A 20284-nucleotide genomic window follows, 5' to 3' on the forward strand; every position below is an offset into this window, starting at 1 on the left:
CACCTACAGGTCTTGATCCCTACTCCCTACTAGAACTTTGTCTTATTTGATGTGAGTCACCTAACAACCTGAATCATGCTTTCACTAATTCTTACTGACATAATCGATTCCAGTGACTGGTATCAGGCTCATTATAAGAGCTGGTTAAATGAATAAATCTATTTCAATGTGTTTTTATCTACCAAATATGCAGTTGCATGATATATTCCTATCCTGTGGCTGCTGTGACACATGACTACAAACTGGTGGCTTATAACAACAGGAATGTATTTTCTTACAGTTCTAGAGGCTATAAATCCAAAGCCAGTATCATTGGGCTTGAATCAAGGCAAAAGTCAGTGAGACCACCATCTCTTTGAAGGTTTCAGTGGCTTTTGTCATTCCTTCAGTTGTGGCCATATCACTCTAACCTTCAAGTTCAATATTATTAAAACCCTCTCTGCTCTATGTTAGTTAGCATTGTTTTTTTCTCTGTGCATGTTAAACCTCCCCCTGACAACCTTTTATAGGGATACATGAAATTGCATTTAGGGTCCCCTGGGATAGTGCAGGATAATCTCTCCATCTCAACAGCCCTAACTTAATTATAACTACAAACAGTTATTATTATTATTATTATTATTATTAGCCATGTAAGATAACATTCATAGGTTCTAAAAGTCAGAACATGGTCGTCTTTTGTGAGGACATTTTTCAGCCTACCACATGTAACATAGAAATTATTCTATCAGGGATCCCTGGGTGGCGCAGCGGTTTGGCGCCTGCCTTTGGCCCAGGGCGCGATCCTGGAGACCCGGGATCAAATCCCACATCGGGCTCCCGGTGCATGGAGCCTGCTTCTCCCTCTGCCTATGTCTCTGCCTCTCTCTCTCTCTCTCTCTCTCTCTCTCTGTGTGACTATCATAAATAAAAATTTAAAAAAAAGAAATTATTCTATCATTGATGCATTTTAATGGAATATATGAAAAAATAAAATAGTATAAACTATTCCTTTCAAATTTTATGCTACCTGTAACATTACATTTACTAACCATGTTCAAGGCACTAGGCTCGTAAAAGTTATAGAATTCTGTACTGAGAAATATTTGAAGTTAAACATAACTTAGGGAGTAATTTAGCATGACTTACTCTATGATAAACGCCTAACTGTTGCATTTATGTGCCTGTTAAGCATAAACAATGGGATACTATTGTTTCTGGGAATAAGAAGTCCTCAAGAGCCATTGGAGTTGGCTCAAGAATTACCCATGAGTAATGTAACGTACTCTCTTTCACTCAGTCACATCTGAGTCACATCAGATACCTGTCACATCTCTCCTCCTTCTCCTCTTCCTTTTCTTACTTCCATTTCTTTTCTTTCCTGAGAATAATCTAGAAGCCAAATGTGAAAATACTGGGCTTAGAATGACTGAGTCAGTGCATTATAGGCAATTATAACAGATATCTTTGTTCTAATGTGGAAGTTAACATTTTTGCTTTTTAAAAAATTTCCTTGCTGCTTTAGAAGGATTCAGAGTTTCATGGTAGCACTTCCATGTATCCTTCTTACCTTCAACATGTGTTGGAAACTGCTCCTTGTGTTTGAGGGGGATAGGAAGTTTGTTTGGTTGTTTGGTTGACTTGTCAATTACTGTTATCAGTTTCATTTACTGTCTGAAAGCCTACAGAAAAACAAAACAAACAAAACAGAAAGTCTTTGTAAATGAATAAAGAAGTGGCAAAGTGAGAGGGAAACAACGTGTGATGGTTTATGGGTGGACTCAAGAATCTGGGGATTTGAGGCTAGCAGAGTTGCCAAAGAGCAGAGTAGTTATGGGACTTCCTGAAAAGTTCTGGCTTCATAGACCAAGAGAAGTATCACTCTAAGTGACTAAATATTTTGAGTTCTCAGGACTTAAATTGGGTAGAGTCCTCTCTGGTGGACACCTGAGTAGTAACTGTTATCTCTCAACCCCATGCCCTAGCTATCAGCCAGTTTATCACATCACCTGCCTCAAGGTGAGAAGTCCAGTTCTTTTCCATAAAAGTCATACCTTTCACTGCCCAGCAAGAGGGATGAAGCCCAGTTCACCAGAACCCTGTCTAGTACCCAGCTGACTGTGATAGTCATTGCCTTCCTATACCTTTAGGATAGGTGTAAGCCCCAAGGGGTTTGATGCTGGACATCTAACAGAATGCTAGGGAGGAACTTTTGTCCTATTCTTAGAGGTTTACAATGGAACAAACTCAAGACTCTGAAGTCAGTATTAAATTTATACCATTGTGTAACCAGTGTCACTATCATGATGCTGGCACTGATTTTGGCTACCTTGGGTAACACTGAGTAGAAGGATTGAGTTATCTGCTTTTCTATGGTACTCGAAAAAGTTAGGATTCACACAACACTAACATGCAGAGGCAGAAATATGTTTTTCACTAATTCACAGGTACTGAAACCACCATAAGGATCTAAAAACATAGAAAAATGCTAATATTTTCTCTAGAACTATAATTTAGCACCTCCCATAGATCTTTGTTGAAAAGGTCCCTATTAATATTTTAGAAATATTATCATGAAGATTAAACAACGTAAAAAGCATACCTAGTTCTTGCCATGCCATTTCAGTGTTTGGTAGCTATTTAAAAATTATATAATTACTACCATTTAATAATAATTGTAGTGGTGTTCTCCAAGGGCACTCTCTATTATTATTGTCATTTCTTTTATTTATTTATTTATTTATTTATTTATTTATTTATTTATGATGGTCACAGAGAGAGAGAGAGAGAGAGGGAGGCAGAGACATAGGCAGAGGGAGAAGCAGGCTCCATGCACCGGGAGCCCGATGTGGGATTCAATCCCACAATCCAGGCTCGCGCCCCGGGCCAAAGGCAGGCGCCAAACCACTGCGCCACCCAGGGATCCCCATTATTGTCATTTCTAAGCTTGCCCTATCAGTCTTTATCCTGATAATTGCTGAGGCAGATCTGTAGATGATAAAATTGAAAAAAAAAAAGTTCAGAAAAAATAATTTACAAAATCTATATATGTAGCTTACAAAATCTGTACATATCCATATGCTAGAAGAGAACTTTGTTGTCAAGGTATTTGCTTCTGCTGGCAGTTTGAAGAAAAAAATGTGTATACTGTCCCTTCTTACTATTGGGAATTGAGGAGCCTCTACTCTGTTTCCTCCCTTCAAAACCTTCAAAGACATAAACACTTGACATTAGAACCTAGCCTGATCACCGGATTCCTTCATTTCTGTGAATAGCCATATACCTCTGTGACTTGATGAAATACTTATTGAAAACTCTGCTGTAGAATATGTGAATCTAGATAAGGAAGATCTATAAGTATTGAATGTGTGTCTGTGTTATTGTTTTCACTCCTATGACTTACTTACCTTTCTGGAGTCAGTAAGATCAAATATGAGTAAAGTTAGAACACCATGACTATCCCTCAAAGCCAAAGGACCTCATTCATTTGCTGTTCTCTAAAATGTGAGAATACTTTTGGTGTATATTGAATTATGTTTAAAGTTCCGGTTCTTTCCCTATGGGCTTTGTGGTTCTTAATGATTGTCATTATGTCTCTCTATTAGTCAGAAATGGTTTTATATATTTATAATCAACTCCGGTATGAGGAACTAGTTTTCTTATGGCAACGTCTTATATTTAAGAAGTACAATGCCATATTTTGTTGGTATCCATTAAATAAATTATCATTGTGGTATATCAATGAATAATCACAAAGCTCGGTAGAACTATGTTTAGAATTCAGAAAATTCTCTGGGGTAATCCTCTGGACATCCATGTCCAGACACAAAAGTTAATGAAATATCTCCAACTCCATAATAGCAAAACTATTGAGAATCAAGTGTTCGGGAATGTGGTTTGAGTTTCCCGACTAACTAAAGACCTCTGACGATAAAAAATTTTGATCGAGGAAAAAGGATAAAAAATGAGTAAAGGAAGACTGCAGCAATAATTTGAACTATTCCCTTATGACCAATTGTATTAGCACATTATTCCTTTTTACCTTCCACCCTTGTCCTAATGTTTTACATTAGGAGTCCTGACAGCTACTTTTGCAACTTAGTTTAAGTTTACAGAGTAACCAGGTGTGGATGTGAATATAATGGATGAGGAGGTAAGATTTTGGTGTAACCAGATATATTAATCATGTTTCAAGCTTCCATAAACTTGATGTTTTAACACCTGCCTTACCTGCTTGTGCTAAAGAGGCCTCGTTTTGGACAACCTAATAATATGCCTGTATCACAGTGTCTTGGCCTCCTTTCCTGACTCCGTTGGACTCCCTTGTGCCACCCCACTTTGTCAAGAGGAGTCTTCCTCCTGGGGTTGCACTTTTTCAAACACACACCAACCAATCCAGAGTCCACACTACTTTCCTTATTGGGCTTTCATCCTCTCTATCACTGAAACTTGCTTTAATTACCCAGGACCAAGTACCTGACAATTAAGGACAGACTTTATTCCTCAGAGCCTGAAACTGGCTAATTCTAAGCCTGCCTGTTAACCCTGCCTTGCCCATTCCTTCCCACAGAAATCACAATAAAGGCCCTTGCCTACCGTGTCTCCATTCCATCTGCCTCATGACCAACCCAGGGGCTTCTCCTGTGGCCCTATGCCTAAGGCATGGCATGCCCTTTCATCTTGAGAACTATGAATAATAAACTATCTTTGCAATGGCAATAATCTCCTCATATGTTCATCCTACTATACCTAAAATTTTCTACTGATACACTGTATTTTAAAATATCCATGTTGGAAGATAATCAAATATCTTTAGATTATGAGAGATGCCTGCATCACGTAATGAAGAAGATGCTACTGTTATAAGAATGGGTAGAAGAAAAGAAAGAATACTGAGATTCCAGAGAAGTGGATGTCCTATCATTTATCTGTTCTCAACCCATGTTTCCAACTTTCTATGCTAATATATCTTCAGGAAAGTCTTGCAAATTAACTTAAAAAAAGAGTTGTCTATTACCTGTCTGACACCTTGTTTGGTGCTGGAGATAACTGATGAATTCAGATATAATTTATGTTTGGTATACATCCTTTTTTCATCAACAGTTGAAATTATGATTTAATTGAAGTCCTGTAACATGTCAATATTAAAATCTAGTTTTCAAAATTGATAAATAGTGGGAAATTTATAAAGTTAGGGGGCTTTATTAAAATTCATATTTATTAAATTAAATTGTATTTAAATTATCAAAAATGTATTTTTAATTTTTATTATTAAATTTTGTAAAATGATACATTATTAAAATTTATAAATATAGTGGGCTTTATAAAATACGAATCTCTGAAAATACTTTCTTTTAAAAGATTTTATTCATTTATTCATGAGAGACACAGAGAGAGAGAGGCAGAGACACAGGCAGAGGGAGAAGCAGGCTCCATGCAGGGAGCCAACGTGGGACTCGATCCTGGGACTCCAGGATCATGCCCTGGGCTGAAGGCAGGCGCCAAACCGCTGAGCCACCCAGGGGTCCCTAGAGAATACTTTTAGATAGTGAACATGCAAGGAATACAAATATAACTCATTTATATGTATTAACTTATTAATTCTCATAATGATTATTTTATTCTTATATTGAGAAAACTAAGATAAAGAGATATTCCATAATTTGCTTAAGATCACAGAAAGTCTTTGAAAGTTAGGCAACTTGTCCTCAGATTTCACACTCTTAGCAGATTCTATAATATTTTGCATCTTACATTCTTATAAAAAATGTTTATTTCTCAACATATTTATAAACAATATAAAGTTGCATTATATCTTTTTTTTTATTTTATTATTTATCACGAAAGACAGAGAAAGAGAGAGAGAGGCAGAGGGAGAAGCAGGCTCCATGCAGGGAGCTCGATGAGGGACTCGATCCCGGGACTCCAGGATCACGCCCTGGGCCAAAGGCAGGCGCTAAACCACTGAGCCACCCAGGGATTCCCACATTATATCTTATCATGTCATCATATAACTCAACAATAATTTTCAAAACTGCAAACTGAAATGCCAAAGGGACAGTATAAAGCACAGTTGGATATATTATAAAAACTACATTCACTTATATTCTTTAAATAATTTATCTAGTACTATGAAGTGGTTTTTGTTTTCCACAAAGTTACAGGATTTATTATTTCATGGTCCCAGTGACTTTATTAATGATATTGTAACTATATTTAAATATTTTTGAACCCTTACTATATAAAATAGTATTTCTACTGTTCTACACTTCTGTAATGAAAATACTCATTGTATCTACTCATATAACTTCATGATATAATTTAAGTAATTCTCTTTTATTCATTTTGTCATTTCAATATGGATCTGATATACTATTGTATGCCTTTGATACTAGGTCATTACATTTTATGTATTATATTTTATTCTCTAGCACCAAAATATTCTTATAATTTTTACAATGGCTCTTCCAAGGTTTAAAGTAATACTTTTGAATCACTGTATTAAAAAGACTATACTTATGTGAGAGATATATATTTTTTCTGAGACACAGATTACATTTTTGTAAAGGAATTTTTAAAGAAGAAATTATTGATTATAAGATTGATTTTTTTAATCATCTGCTTTTGTAAGAGCTAAATGAGCATAGATATTAATTTATTTTTTCTTTTCTAAGTCTCATAGGAAAGAGAATCTCAGAAAAAAAAACTAACAGGAAAACAAGAAAGTAGAGTATATGCATGTATTACAAACAAATTTTTGCTAGAATGGAGATTAGAGATTATACCAGATTGAAAGGTATTTCAGGATGACTCATATATCTGATTTTGAAAAATAGTACTTCTAAAAAATGATGTATATCCAGAAAAAGCTGCATTAACATCTCCTTATACAGAGATACAGAAGTAGATTAGAAGAAGGCAAGCAAAGATACAAAAATGTTTTCCCGGTATATGACTTCCATGTGGGGTAAAGAGTGAAATAAGTGGGAAACTAATGCAGCCAGATTTCTCTAGGGCTAGTTGAGCAGACAAAATAAAAGTCTGGAAGTATGGTTCCAAAAGGACTGAAGAATCCCCAGATTACCAGGGTACAATGCTTGCTCTGACAAAAATTAGAGGCAACCACTTGTTTAGGAAAGATATCCATGTCATGAGAAAACTATTCTGAAAATCTCAAAGCCAAAATTATTCTAAAATATATTTATTGTAACTTATCTTTCTTAAGTTTTGACTTATTTCTTTCTTTTATTTCTTTCTTTCCTCTCTCATTGTTGTAAGTAGTGCTATACTAAGTGTGTTTTGTGTACATTGTTCACCATGGGTCAAGAATATGAGTATAGGAAATAGAGGAAACATTTAGAAATTTTATAACAAATTAATGTTACTATGACATTGTTATTATACTTATTTTTATGGGTTGAAGAAGTATGTGCCTCCAAAATTCATAAATTATAGTTCTAACCACTAGTAACTCAGATTGTGATATTTTTTTTTAATAAAGTCTTTGCAGATGTATTTACTTAAGTGAAGATGAGGTCAGTAGGCCCCGTACAATATAACTGTAATCATAGAAGAAGGGGAAAATTGGACAGAGGGGCATACACACTGGGACAACACCAAGTCAGGGAGAAGACAGACATCAAGCTGTATTTCTACACACCAAGGAACAAAGGTTGCCAGCCACCACCTGAAGTTAGGGGAAAAGCATGGAACAGATTCTCCCTCACAGCTCTTTAAAGGAACTAACTCTGTCAAAACTTTGATAGACTTTCAGCCTCCAGAACTGTGAGACAAAAAATTTCTGTGGTTTAAGTCACTCAGTTAGTGGTACTTTGCTATAGCAGCCCTAGAAAACTAATATATTTATAAAAGTGTCACTCCTGGGACGCCTGGGTGGCTCAGTGGTTGAGCATCTGCCTTTGGCTCCAGTCTTGATCCTGGGATCGAATTCCACATCCGGCTTCCCACAGGGAACCTGCTTCTCCCTCTCCCTGTGCCTCTGCCTCTGTCTCTGTGTCTCTCAAAAATAAATAAATAAAATCTTTAAAAAAAAGTGTCACTCCTTAATGTGTTAACATTTAAAATATATATATATATACACATATGTACACACATTTGCTATATACACATTTATTTATATTGTATTGTATTATATATTGCTGTGTGTCTATATATACACATATGTGTTATTGTACATTAAACACATATATATGTATATTATATATTTACATATGTATATATACACACATATATATTCATATATATATATATATATATATATATATATATATATATATACACACACACACACACACATAAAATTAGGCCTGGTCTTTTACCACACATATTTTGATGGAGAATTTTATAAAGCACATTACATCCCACAAATCAAATGCATGCTATTGCAATTTCCCAATGCTGAATCCTAAGCCTAACTTTTCTCTTTCATCATAAAAAAGTTTGAGAACTGAAATGACTTCAAGAGATAAGTAGATAATGTGACAGAGTAAAGGCACTGTGGTGAGAAAGAATAAATGGAACTTGTCTTTTAGGTAAAACATAGGAGGTTTTCCTAATTTACTAGCAATTTTTTTAAACATTACATTGGCCAAAGAAAACTCACCAGTTTCAGAACAGTGCTTTATATATTTTCCTTTGGTTATCTCAAGCACAGCCATTGTTTCAATCATTTTCTACTTCTCAACTATTTTTCAAAGTCTCCAGAGTTCTCTTCTGTAATACAGGCCTGTGTATTCAATTGTGTATTCAACTTCTTTGGTTGTCTTAGAGATATACAACACTCAACATGTCTCAAACAAAAACAATGTTCAGCTCCATAAAATTGATTGGTTTCTGACTTCTACTGGTGGCTAAACCTCATGTGGATACCATGAACCTGTTACATAGGATAATCTCTTTTCTCTTGCCATGTGAGATCAAATAGACTATGATGTGATGTATGTTATTGCGATATATATATATATATATATCACAGACATTCACACACACACACACATGCGCACAATTATGTTGTGTCACATATTCCTGACTTAAAAGGCATCTGATATATTAGTAATAGATTACTTATTGCATATAGGTTGCTAGATATTCATACTGAATTATGTCTGTAATAAATATGAAGTTATCTTCTTTTTCCCAATTTAATGCTAATTGAAATGGGACTACATTTTCTCATATTTAGCATTCCTACTCCTCACTTCATTGTGTCTGTGTTTCAAAGAGTAATGCCCATTATTTTGCTTTAGCTGTAAACAGACCAGAACTGCATGTCATTTTGTGATCTGTTATAAAAAAGGAGGCAAAAAAATAAAAATATAAGTAAAAAAATAAAAATAAAAAAGGAGGCAATGTAGTCTAATTTAGTGCAAAAGGGTTCGTGTCTGGAGCTAGTCTCCTCATTCCAATGGAAAGTGCCAACATAACAACAAAGTGACCAAAGATGATTAACTAATTAACATATTTAACATAAATTGAAATCAATGCTACCAAATTTAATATAAACCAAATCCTCCTATTTTAATTAGGTCATAGTAGGGAAAACTTTTGAAGAAGAATGGCACACAGTGCTGATAAAAATTCTTTTACAATTTTCCCATCAAAATTCCTAATTGTGAAATTAAAACTTCCATGGAGCTAATTTATTAATATCACATTTTCATTGTTCTATGCCTTGATATATACTTCTTTCATTGGCATCTTTTTCCCTTTAGAAACAAGCAAATATTCCCAGGAAGACTTGAATTCAAATATCCTTATTTCACTTTTATTATAATGCTGAAAATGTAAACATAAATTAGATATTGAAATCTATCACAGTTAAATATGGAGATGGTATTTTTATTAAATTTTAAATAAATTATAAAGTAGTTTCTGTGAGTCACAGTATTTTTTATGTGAAAATCACAATGCCACGCCTCCAGTCTGCCTTTTCACAGAACTCCTACTTTCCTGTAGGCTTTCCTTCAACAAATGCTTATGAGAATCCCAAGGGTGTGATTTAGTTTTGCTCATCCTCAGGCATGCCAGTAGTGAGGTCAAGAAAGAAATAGACCAACATGATCATGATTATTTTCACTGGATTTTAGGTTTGTTGGTGATTATTATTTCGCACATATTCTTTTACATATTTCTCAATCTTTTAAAACAGAATACAGTTTTCTAATATTGAAAGAAACAAAATGATGCTATTTAAAAAGTATTATTAAATACATATAGATGCGAGGTGCCTGGGTGGCTCAGTGGTTGAACATCTGCCTTCAGCTCAGGTCGTGATCCTGGGGTCCTGGATCGAGTCCCGCATTGGGCTCACCATAGGGAGACTGCTTCTTCCTCTGCCTATGTCTGCCTCTCTCTGTGTGTGTTTCTCATGAATAAATAAATAAGATCTTTAAAAATAAATAAATAAATACATATAGATGAATTATTGTTTTTGTACATATATCTATTCCATAAATGTTAAATTTATATAATTTTAAGCCTCAGGATCTTGATTTTTTGTACTACTATTCCTTTAATATTCTGTTAGTTGTTCTGAAATTAATGGTGCAAGAAAGGACAATCACTATGTGACAGATATCTGGGTTCTGCAAGAATCTTGTTTGAATGGTTCTGCCTTTATTATAAGGAAAAAGCTTAACTCTGACATTAATGAGAACTAATCATATTAAATTTCTCAGCCTACTGAAGCTTAACACTGACCTGTTTTATCAAAAGGATAGCTGTAAACAGACATCTAGTCATGAATAACACTACTGGAATTCCAAGCACTATTATTTCCCATTTAGGATGTGAAATTGGACATTAAGAAAATAATTATAAGATTTTTAAGCTTAAAATTATTTTAAATGATACATAAGGAATATGTTTTCTTATATGATAAGACTACAAAAATGATGTTATGTTCAATAACCACTTACATTCAGAGAAAGGCCTATTTATTTCTAGAATCATTATTTAACAAAGTATCATATTAGAAGTTGTATAATATATGGTGCTTGTGAATATGTGTTTTCTCTCATGGACAGAGTAATAAAACTTGTACCCTGGACAAATTTAAGAATCATCCAAGTTGTATATGGCAAAAATAAAGTGGAAATTAGCATAGGGGCTGCCATAATATATATTTTACAATAATATTTGCTGATTTATTCCATTTAATCCAATCAATATTTATTCAGTGACTGCTATGTACACCACATATGTCAAGGACCATGGACACATGCAAAGAAGAAAACCATAAAAATGGTCTCTACTTTCATGGAGCAGATTTTCTAAGAGGGAAACTACAAGAGAAAAATGATCTAAAATACAGAATATACGTCACCTTTAAATTGTTATAGGTGATTACACAGAAATAAAAAATGAGGATGAGCAGAAAATGAGGAGTTGTCTATCTTTGAGGATGTCCACCTTTGATGATGATCTGGTCAGTTGCTTTTGAGGAGGTGATAAGCAGGCCAATACCTTAAGAATGAGAAGAACTGAGACATATCCAAGTAGGGAGACAAGTACTCTAGGCCAAGTGAATAGGAGTCACTGAGAACCTGACAAAGTAAATAGCCCTGTCTTCATGTGAAACGGAGATTCCTGTCTGTTTATGGCTCATGTGCTTTTTCTAATCTCCAAGCTAGGTGCAAGGTGACTGCTTCACAATACATATGATCTCTACACATCAGAGCTTCAGAATTCACAATTCTGAAATATCTGAAAAGTATTTAAAGTCTACTTCCATCATCATTAGAAATATTAAAATGATGTATTTGCAATGAAAGAAAGGTGATAACACTGAGTTGTTGTTATTGTTGTTGTTTTAAAACCAAGCTCAGCCTTCAGAATTTACCGGCCGAGCATTCATAGTCTCTCTCTCATGAAGGTTCAAAATTTGGCAAATATCTTGAAAGGATTCCAGCCATGCACTTGGGTCCTGCGGCTTCCCCCAGCAGGACTTTGTTTCTTAAGCACTTTGGTTTGCAGGACGTTTCAGTCTAGCTTTCAGAAATTTTTATCTTAACTACCCAGACTCCCACATAGTCCTAGAACTCAGAAAATGTCCTGTGGAGAGAATTGGTCAAGCGTTTGAGGTGCCTCCATTTTCTGTTTTGTTATTCTATAACTGCATGTCAACTAATAATTTCCTGGGTTTCTCCTTCTCCCAGCAGAGTCTGCTTGAGCTGTCTGACCCAAAGCCTGTGGCCAGAATTAGCAAGTATCAACAGGGCTCTAAAAAAGACTAGTTTATCAGCTCACCAAGGAAAAATTATCCCCTGAATGGAATTTTTGCTTACCTAGATTTTATTTCTTCTGTAGCTATCTCTTGCCTTTGAAAATGTACATTTTGTAATTTGTACAAATTTTCTTAGTTTTTTTCAGCAGAAAGAATTGGCCTACGACTACTTATTAGAGCCCACTTAGAAACCAAAGTCTTCAGTACAGTTTTAATTTGCAATTTGGATGTGGGAGGGTGAGATTCCATAGTCTTACACTTGATCATCCTGTAATAATAGCTCTCATAATGTAATTTGGTAGCCAAGGTTGGTATTCTGCAGTTGTCACTTAGTTCTATTCCAATTAATCTCTTAACAACTGGGCAAAGGACCAAGTTACATTTACGTTGACGCGCTCTCCTACAATGAAATGGACTTGAACCAAAACTCCATTTATCATCTGATCCCCATAAAGCACTATTCTCCTTTTGGCATTTTTATTCAATGGGGATTTGTGATAGCTCAAGACCAGTGTCCCTTAATCTGAGAAATGACTTGGCATTTTATGTTCCCTGATGCATCATTACTTTGTTTAACATCTATGAGCTTTCTTAGGGGAGACAAAGAGGAAAATATACACTATCTACTTCATATAACAGGTCTCCTTCAAAGTATCTTCCTCCCCGTCAATGAAGAGACTCTAGTTCTTTGAACTGACTCAAGTCTGAAAATTAGTCAGGGACGATAACTATAGGTGGGTCACTTCAGCTTCTGTTGGTCACATTAAAACATTTTTGTTATCATTTTTGTTTTGTTATTGTTGATGATTATGATGTTTCACTTGTATAGTCCAAGCAAGGCCTTAGTTTATGACCCAGCCTTTTTGTTCTGGAAGACTACAAAATCAACTAACTACACTTACGACTAAGATCTGTACTAGTCAAACCATTCAGATTGCCAGACTTGATAGAGAGTTACTGCAAAAATGCTGTCAGCTTGTTCTTACCATGGAAGACAAAAGGCAAGTGCCGTCATCATTAAACAGAGTGAGTGCTATGTCAACTGTAGATGTTGGGAGGGGGGTAGGTGGGGGAGCATGGAACATGTAAATTTATGGAGTGAGCAGAAATGTTTTTCTCTGACTTGTAGGTGGGAAAATGACTGAACATTCTATTTCTGTGCAAACTAGAAGATCCAAACAGATAGTCATCTACCATGACTACTCCCATATTAGTTCTATCATCTGTCCCTGGGAAAGCAAGAGGCTGTAACTGAAGAGTACTGCAGAAGCCTGAGGTCACATCTCTTTCAGATAGTCTGCACTCTGTCCTGTAGTCACAGGGACACCAGTCTTTTATTAGTTATAAAACTTAGAGAAGGGAGGCAGATAAAGATGTTACAAATTTGCCATGACTCTGCCTTCAAGGGAAAGTGGAATGAATTTTTGTAGGTAAGTAGTAGAAGAGAAAGAGACAATTAAACAAGGGTAAGAGAATAATTACCAAAAAGTGAATGGGAAAGAGACTATTAGCAAAAATAAGACAATCCATATCTTCACTGACCTTCCTCAAAAGAGTGCCCAAGGGGGAAACTGGTTCTCAACTAAGGTTTATAACTGTGAGTAAATCTGTTTTAAAATCTGTGCTGTGTTTATCTCCTTGAAGCAAGGAAGCACTGACCTTGGCAGTCTTCTATTTGTGCATATGTATTAGGAACGAATTGAGTTAAAATTAGTGTTCAAAGGTTAAAGAGTTTGCGTAAGTGAGAATATAATATTCCCACCAGTAAGTCGGTAAGTTATTTATGATGTTAGATTATAACAGGTTTTGGGCAGCCTGGGTGATTCAGTGGTTTAGCACCTGCTTTCAGCCCAAGGTATGATCCTGGAGACCCGGGATCGAGTCCCATGTCGGGATCCCTGCAGGGAGCCTGCTTCTCCCTCTGCCTGTGTCTCTGCCTCTCTCTCTCTCTGTCTCTCTCTCTCTGTGTCTCTCATGAATAAATAAATAATCTTTTAAAAAATAGATTACAACATTTTTTTGTGTGTGTTTGAGGTCTTCTTTGCATTTTTAACTAAGTTTTATTATTTCCAAAACAGTTTATAATTTCTTAGTGAAATAAAATAAGCTTATAGCAATTAAAAAATTACCATAAATTTAAAGGTATTATAGTTGCAGGTTACATTATGCTTCCCAACTATGCATGCTTTCATGCATCCACATCCTTTACCATATGAACTGTTTTCACCAAAAGGATGTTTCAGATGTGATGCAAGAGGAGCTTTCCTCAGGTGTGCCTGAGTTGATGGGCTAGGACCCTATCATTGCTGCCGTCCACATGAAAAGGATTTCCATCAAGTAGCTAAGAACATTTTTAATAACTTCAGCCTCAGAATGAATACCTGTGAGACCTACCTGTGTCCAGTCAATAGTGGTGCGCTAAGTCCATCCAGATCCACATGGGAGATTTACTTCGCTAAGCCTAGCCTCAGTTAGCTGATTCACAAAGAAGTGGGGACCTGTAAATATGGGAATAATTTTTTATTGTTACTATAGGTCACTGAAGTTTGGAGTGGATTTTTAGTAAGCTGGCAAATCAAGATATTGGCATCTAGACGTTGATGATGCCAAAACCAAAACCTGAAAATGTGGCATGGGCTTTGGGATTGGATACCATGAACCGAGTAAACCATTATACGGGCTTGAATAAAAAAGAATGATATCTTGCCATTTGCAACCACCTGGATGGAGCTAGAGTGTATTATGCTAAGTGAAACAAGTCAGACAATGCAAATACCATAGATTTTACTCCCATGTGAAATTTAAGAAACAAACAGATGGACATAGGGAAAAGAGAGAAGCAAACACAAAGTAGACTCTTAATTACAGAGAACAAACTGAGGGTTGCTAGAGGGGAAGTGTGCAGGGGGATGGGCTAAATGGGTGATGGGAATTAAGGAGGCACCTGTGATGAGCACTGGGTGTTGTATGTAAGTGATGAACCACTAAATTCTACTCCTGAAACCAACATTATATATTAACCAACTAGAATTTCAATAAAAACTTGAAACAAAAATCAATAAATTCATTGACTCATTTTGAAAAAAACTAATATAGGGGCTTGAAACAAAGAGAATAGCCCCATGTACAAGTACAATTAAGGACTGTGGAGAACCTAGAAATCTAGGGATCAAGCCCTGAGTCAGGACCCCCACTCAGTGGGAGGTCTACTTATCCCTCTGCCCCTCCTCCTGCGTTTGAGGGCTCTCTCTCTCTCAAATAGATAAGTAAAATATTTTAAAACACAATAAAATAAGATATTTATGGGTGAGGTTGTTGGCATCTATCATTCACTGTAATTGAATACATTTTTCAAAAAACACTTTTTAAAATTTTCAAGTATTTATTTAAATTCCAGTTAGTTAACATATATGGTAAAATTGGTTTCAGGTATAGAATTTGGTGATTCATCACTTACATATACACCCAGTGCTCATCACAAGTGCCCTCCTTAACATCCATCACCCATTTAAACACATTTTTGAGATATCTACATTTGTACAAATGTTGTCAGTCTGTTGAAGATGTTAAACAAACAAACAAAAACAAACAAAAAACCCTAGTCCTCCACTACTACAAGCAGAGAATAAATAGAAAATGCTAGAGTGTCAAATAGAAAGAGCCACAGAACACAGCTTCTGCCAGAAAGTGGAACCAGGGTCTAATCAAGAAAATTATCTGTATCAAGACTGGAAGTACATGATACTGTTTGCCAAGGAGGATTTCAGAATTCCTGGGAATCAGTGGCTCCCATAAGTCTTTCATTTCTCCTCTTACCAAAAAAGAGCATTTTTTGCACTGACTTTGTTCATGTTCCACAATCACACTGGGTATGCGGATGGAGAATAACTTGTTTTTTTTTTAGTTATTAGGTCTCCACATAAAAATAATTGATTCCAGAACTGATGCAGATTTTGAGAAACTGATCAATAATTAGTAAATCTTGGGGATTAAGTGAGTAAATTGTGTGTGTGTAAGGATCATAAATAACTGACTAGTGGAGTAGACATTGGCAGATTTAATTATTTTTTGCAATTCTTAACCTGTCCCTGAATCAATGTCTCATGTCAGGTGATCTACTTTGGCCTACTGGGTATGAATTATAGAGTAAGGGGTTCAAATATGCTTACATGAATGTGCTTTCTTTCATGTACTATTACTTCTCCTTTAGCTAATATTAATATATGCCATTTGGGGATCCCTGGGTGGATCAGCGGTTTAGTGCCTGCCCCTTTGACCCAGGGCATGATCCTGGAGTCCCAGGATCGAGTCCCACATCAGGCTCCCTGCATGGAGCCTACTTCTCCCTCTGCCTGTCCCTCTGTCTCTCTCTCTCTCTGTGTCTCTCATGAATAAATAAATAAAAATTTTAAAAAATAATAATAATATATGCCATTTGAATCTTATCTAAACTTGTAGGAAGAAGTCAAGTCCTACCAATGGGTGGTCTGAAAAAGAACTTTACAACTGAACCTGGCTTAAAAATACTGACCTGCAGATGTATTTAGAACCATGAACATAAGAACATATGCTCACTGATATTTACCTTTTGTTTTGGAAAGTATTTTATGCAGAATTATTGAAAAATAGCTGGCTAATACTTTTACAAGCTATAAAATTTCTATTGGAGACATAACTAACTTTTGGAGAAAAATGAACTTTCTTGACTTAAACTAATATGGAAAAAAGAGGACACTTTTATCCATGTTAATAGAACCAAATACTAATCAAAATGCTTTTCCCCAGAACTCAACACTTTGAAAAACTTTCCTTCCTCCTGGGTTATTTCAGAAAATTAGCTTTAGGCCATGGATGGGAAGGAGAGCCCAGAGAATCCATCTTTTTATAAATATAATTTGCCTTTTGATACATTCTATATTAAAACTTTTTAAAGTGAAAGGTTAATAATGGAAGTGTATAAAGTTTAAAACATTAAATTAAAGAACTTAATTCATTTAATTCTTTGATTGTCTTACCTGATACTACGATTTGAAATGAAATCTTTTTTGGTAAAATAGGTGATTGTGGGAACTTTCAACATTTTTTAAAAATTTATGTATTTACTTTAGAGGGAGAGAGAGAGAGGGCGAGTGAGCATTCACATGACTGGGGGGAGGGGCAGAGAGAGAGAGAATCTTCAAGCAGGCTCCCCACTGAGCACAGAGCCCAACACAGAGCTGGATCTCATGACCCATGAAACCATGGCCTGAGCAGAAATCAAGACTCAACGCTCACCTGACTGAGCCACCCAGGTACCCTGGGAGTTTCAATTTTTTTTAATTGGCTTTATATTCTAAATTTCGTGTTCTTGACATTACCTCAGAAAGCATATAATCATCATCACCATCATCATTATCATTGTATTTCTCTTATAATTTTCTATTAACTGTATTACTTGGTTTCTATATCCATGTGTTTTATATCAAAGATGTAAAGGTGTTTACATTTATGTTTTGGGGATTATCTAAACTTAATGCAGGTATAGAACTGAAAATGGTATAAACTATAATCCAATTGAACTTTTATGTTCCAAGAGTTTGCTCTTTTAAAGCAAACACTGTCAATATTGTATAAGTTACACTAGATTTTAATTCTCTAAATGCTTCTTAGTATAATTTTTCAATTGTAGTATTTGACCGATTTATCTCCTAATTTGGGGTAAGATTTTAGTGTTATTTTATGATAGTTCTAATTTTAGAGAATTACAGCTGTACAACATAGCCTTAAGTAGGTATATCCATAGGGCCTCAGAACTGCCTAGAAAAAGGCATAATCAATGACATTAACAAAAATAAAAGAAGAAGAAACATAAAATATATTCCAAATTTTTGGTCTTAAAAAACAGAACTGAAAAACAATCTTTTATTTAGTAAATTCTCATCCTTTATTTATTAAGTTTATTAAGATTCCATTTATTGACTTTTTTAAAGATTGTATTTATTTATTCATGAGAGACACACAGAGAAAAGAGGCCAAGACAAAGGAAGAGGGAGAAGCAGCCTCCCTGTGGGGAGCCTGATGTGGGACTCAATCCCAGGACCTCGGGATCACGACCTGAGCCAAAGGCAGATGCTAACTCTGGGAAATGAACAAGGGGTAGTAGAAGGGTTGGTGGGCAGGGGATGGGGTGACTGGATGACGGGCACTGAGGGGGGCACTTGATGGGATGAACACTGGGTGTTATACTATATGTTGGCAAATCAAACTCCAATAAAAAAATATACAAAAAAAGAAACCTCACAAAAATCAAAGACAGATGCTCAACCACAGAGCCACCCAGGTGCCCCCTTCATTGCATTTATATTGGCAATATTGTTGAGGAAGCAACTGGTTTATTTGGCCTTTAGTGTTTTCCAGTCTGAGAATTGCTGATTCTAATTCTATCCTCATAATGTACAGTAATATGTTCTTCTGTGCTCTGTATTTCCTATAACTTATAATAACAACTATGGAGCATTAGATTCAGATTATATATTTTTGGTAAGATTACTTCCTAGGGAAGTTAATAATTTTTCATCAGGAAGGAATATGGATAGATGCCATTAGTTTTTCTAATGTTAGTAGCCATAATGGCTGATGCCAAGATTCATTTAAATATTAATAGTTGCAAAATGGTGATATTTTAATCTTGCTCTATTCTTTATATTTACAAGTGAAATTTTTTCTAAAAAAATAAATATATTTCATGCTTGGTGACAATAACTAGGAAACACAGGATAAATGATTCAAACTTTTATTTATTTTATCAGTTTTAAACATGATGAGTTTATTCACTATCATTAGGCTTGTATCTTTGTTATAAACTCATAAATTTAAATGTTTGAGATATTTTAACCTTCATGGTGCTCATATTGTCCTATTTTTGACCAGTGGTAGCCTCTTTAAGTTGGATTCTCAACTGTTTGACAATGCTAGAAGAATTTATAGTATTTCATTTACTTTCTATCTCATTTGAAAAGAAATCACAAGTTCTTCTTGTATGTTTTATAATTGTTGAAACTAAATAATGACTGCATGGAATCATGGTAGTATTCTATTTGTATATGTTTAATTTTTTATTACCAATTGTTAGAAAAAGTGAAAAAGAAGTAAAAAAAAACAGACAAAATATTTGAAAACAGTTATCTGAAGAAGTTTGGCTTTTAAAAGTATAGAGAAAATTCTGGTTTAAGCTCTGATATACAAAAATTTTACAAGTTGTCACTCCTATCTTATAAGAAAAAGTTAAAAAATGGAAAATCAATCACTTACCAAAGATCATCCAAGACTGAAGTTGTGAGAAAAATCAGCACACTGAAGTCTAGACAGACAGACAAATACAGAAAGTCACAACTGAGATTTTACCTGAAGCACAATCCACTGGACTCATAAACTGGTAAGTACATTTATTGGTAATTTTGATGAAATACTGGAAGGTGAGTATAAACTTGCCTCAGAGTGAGAAATTCCTGGAAGAAGCAGTTTTGTGGAGAGAGATAACTTTCATGGGTTTTACCTCCAGGAACCCATCCAAGCTCTCATGGTGGCAAGCCAAGAAAGATCCTCTCATGATTTTGGCAAAGGTAGGGGATGGAAAACATTGTAAAATACACTGAGAGAGTTTTCCGTATCAAAGGCCCACTGTACAGGGAAAAGACTACTAGAACCATATCCCACCAAACAAAATGATATTTCTCCCACTCCAGGTCACTTCCTGTCTCACCTAAGGGAGAAAAAAAAATTCTAGGACACACTTGTGAAAGTCAAAACCCATGGACATAGGCCCACTAAAAAACAGAGATTTAATTGTATGATTGCAAAATGCTTCCCCTCCCTTACACCTAACAACTGTACCAACAAGACTGCACTATAGCAGCAGAAGACTGCAGCTGAAAAGTCAGTAAGATGCATACTCTGTTTGATGAGAAGCTAAGGAGCTGCAAAGATAGCGAAGAAGATAAAACAAGATCAGTAGAAGGATTTGAATCTTCTGGCATCCACAATATTAAACCCAGCCTAACTCCCACAGAGATTAATATAAAA

At 35.3% G+C, this 20284-nt stretch overlaps 1 long non-coding RNA gene across 1 annotated transcript; it reads right to left on the reverse strand.

Moving 5' to 3' along the window:
* Nucleotides 1–1545: 1545 nt before the first annotated feature.
* LOC144281617 (uncharacterized) lies at nt 1546–19564 on the reverse strand. The gene is made up of 3 exons (XR_013350050.1): nt 19514–19564; nt 14618–14721; nt 1546–1661 (listed from the first exon to the last, which is right to left on the reverse strand). It is a non-coding gene; the product is annotated as an uncharacterized LOC144281617 (long non-coding RNA).
* Nucleotides 19565–20284: the final 720 nt, after the last annotated feature.

Source organism: Canis aureus, chromosome 13 (assembly GCF_053574225.1).
Source record: "Canis aureus isolate CA01 chromosome 13, VMU_Caureus_v.1.0, whole genome shotgun sequence".
NCBI lineage: Eukaryota > Metazoa > Chordata > Mammalia > Carnivora > Canidae > Canis > Canis aureus.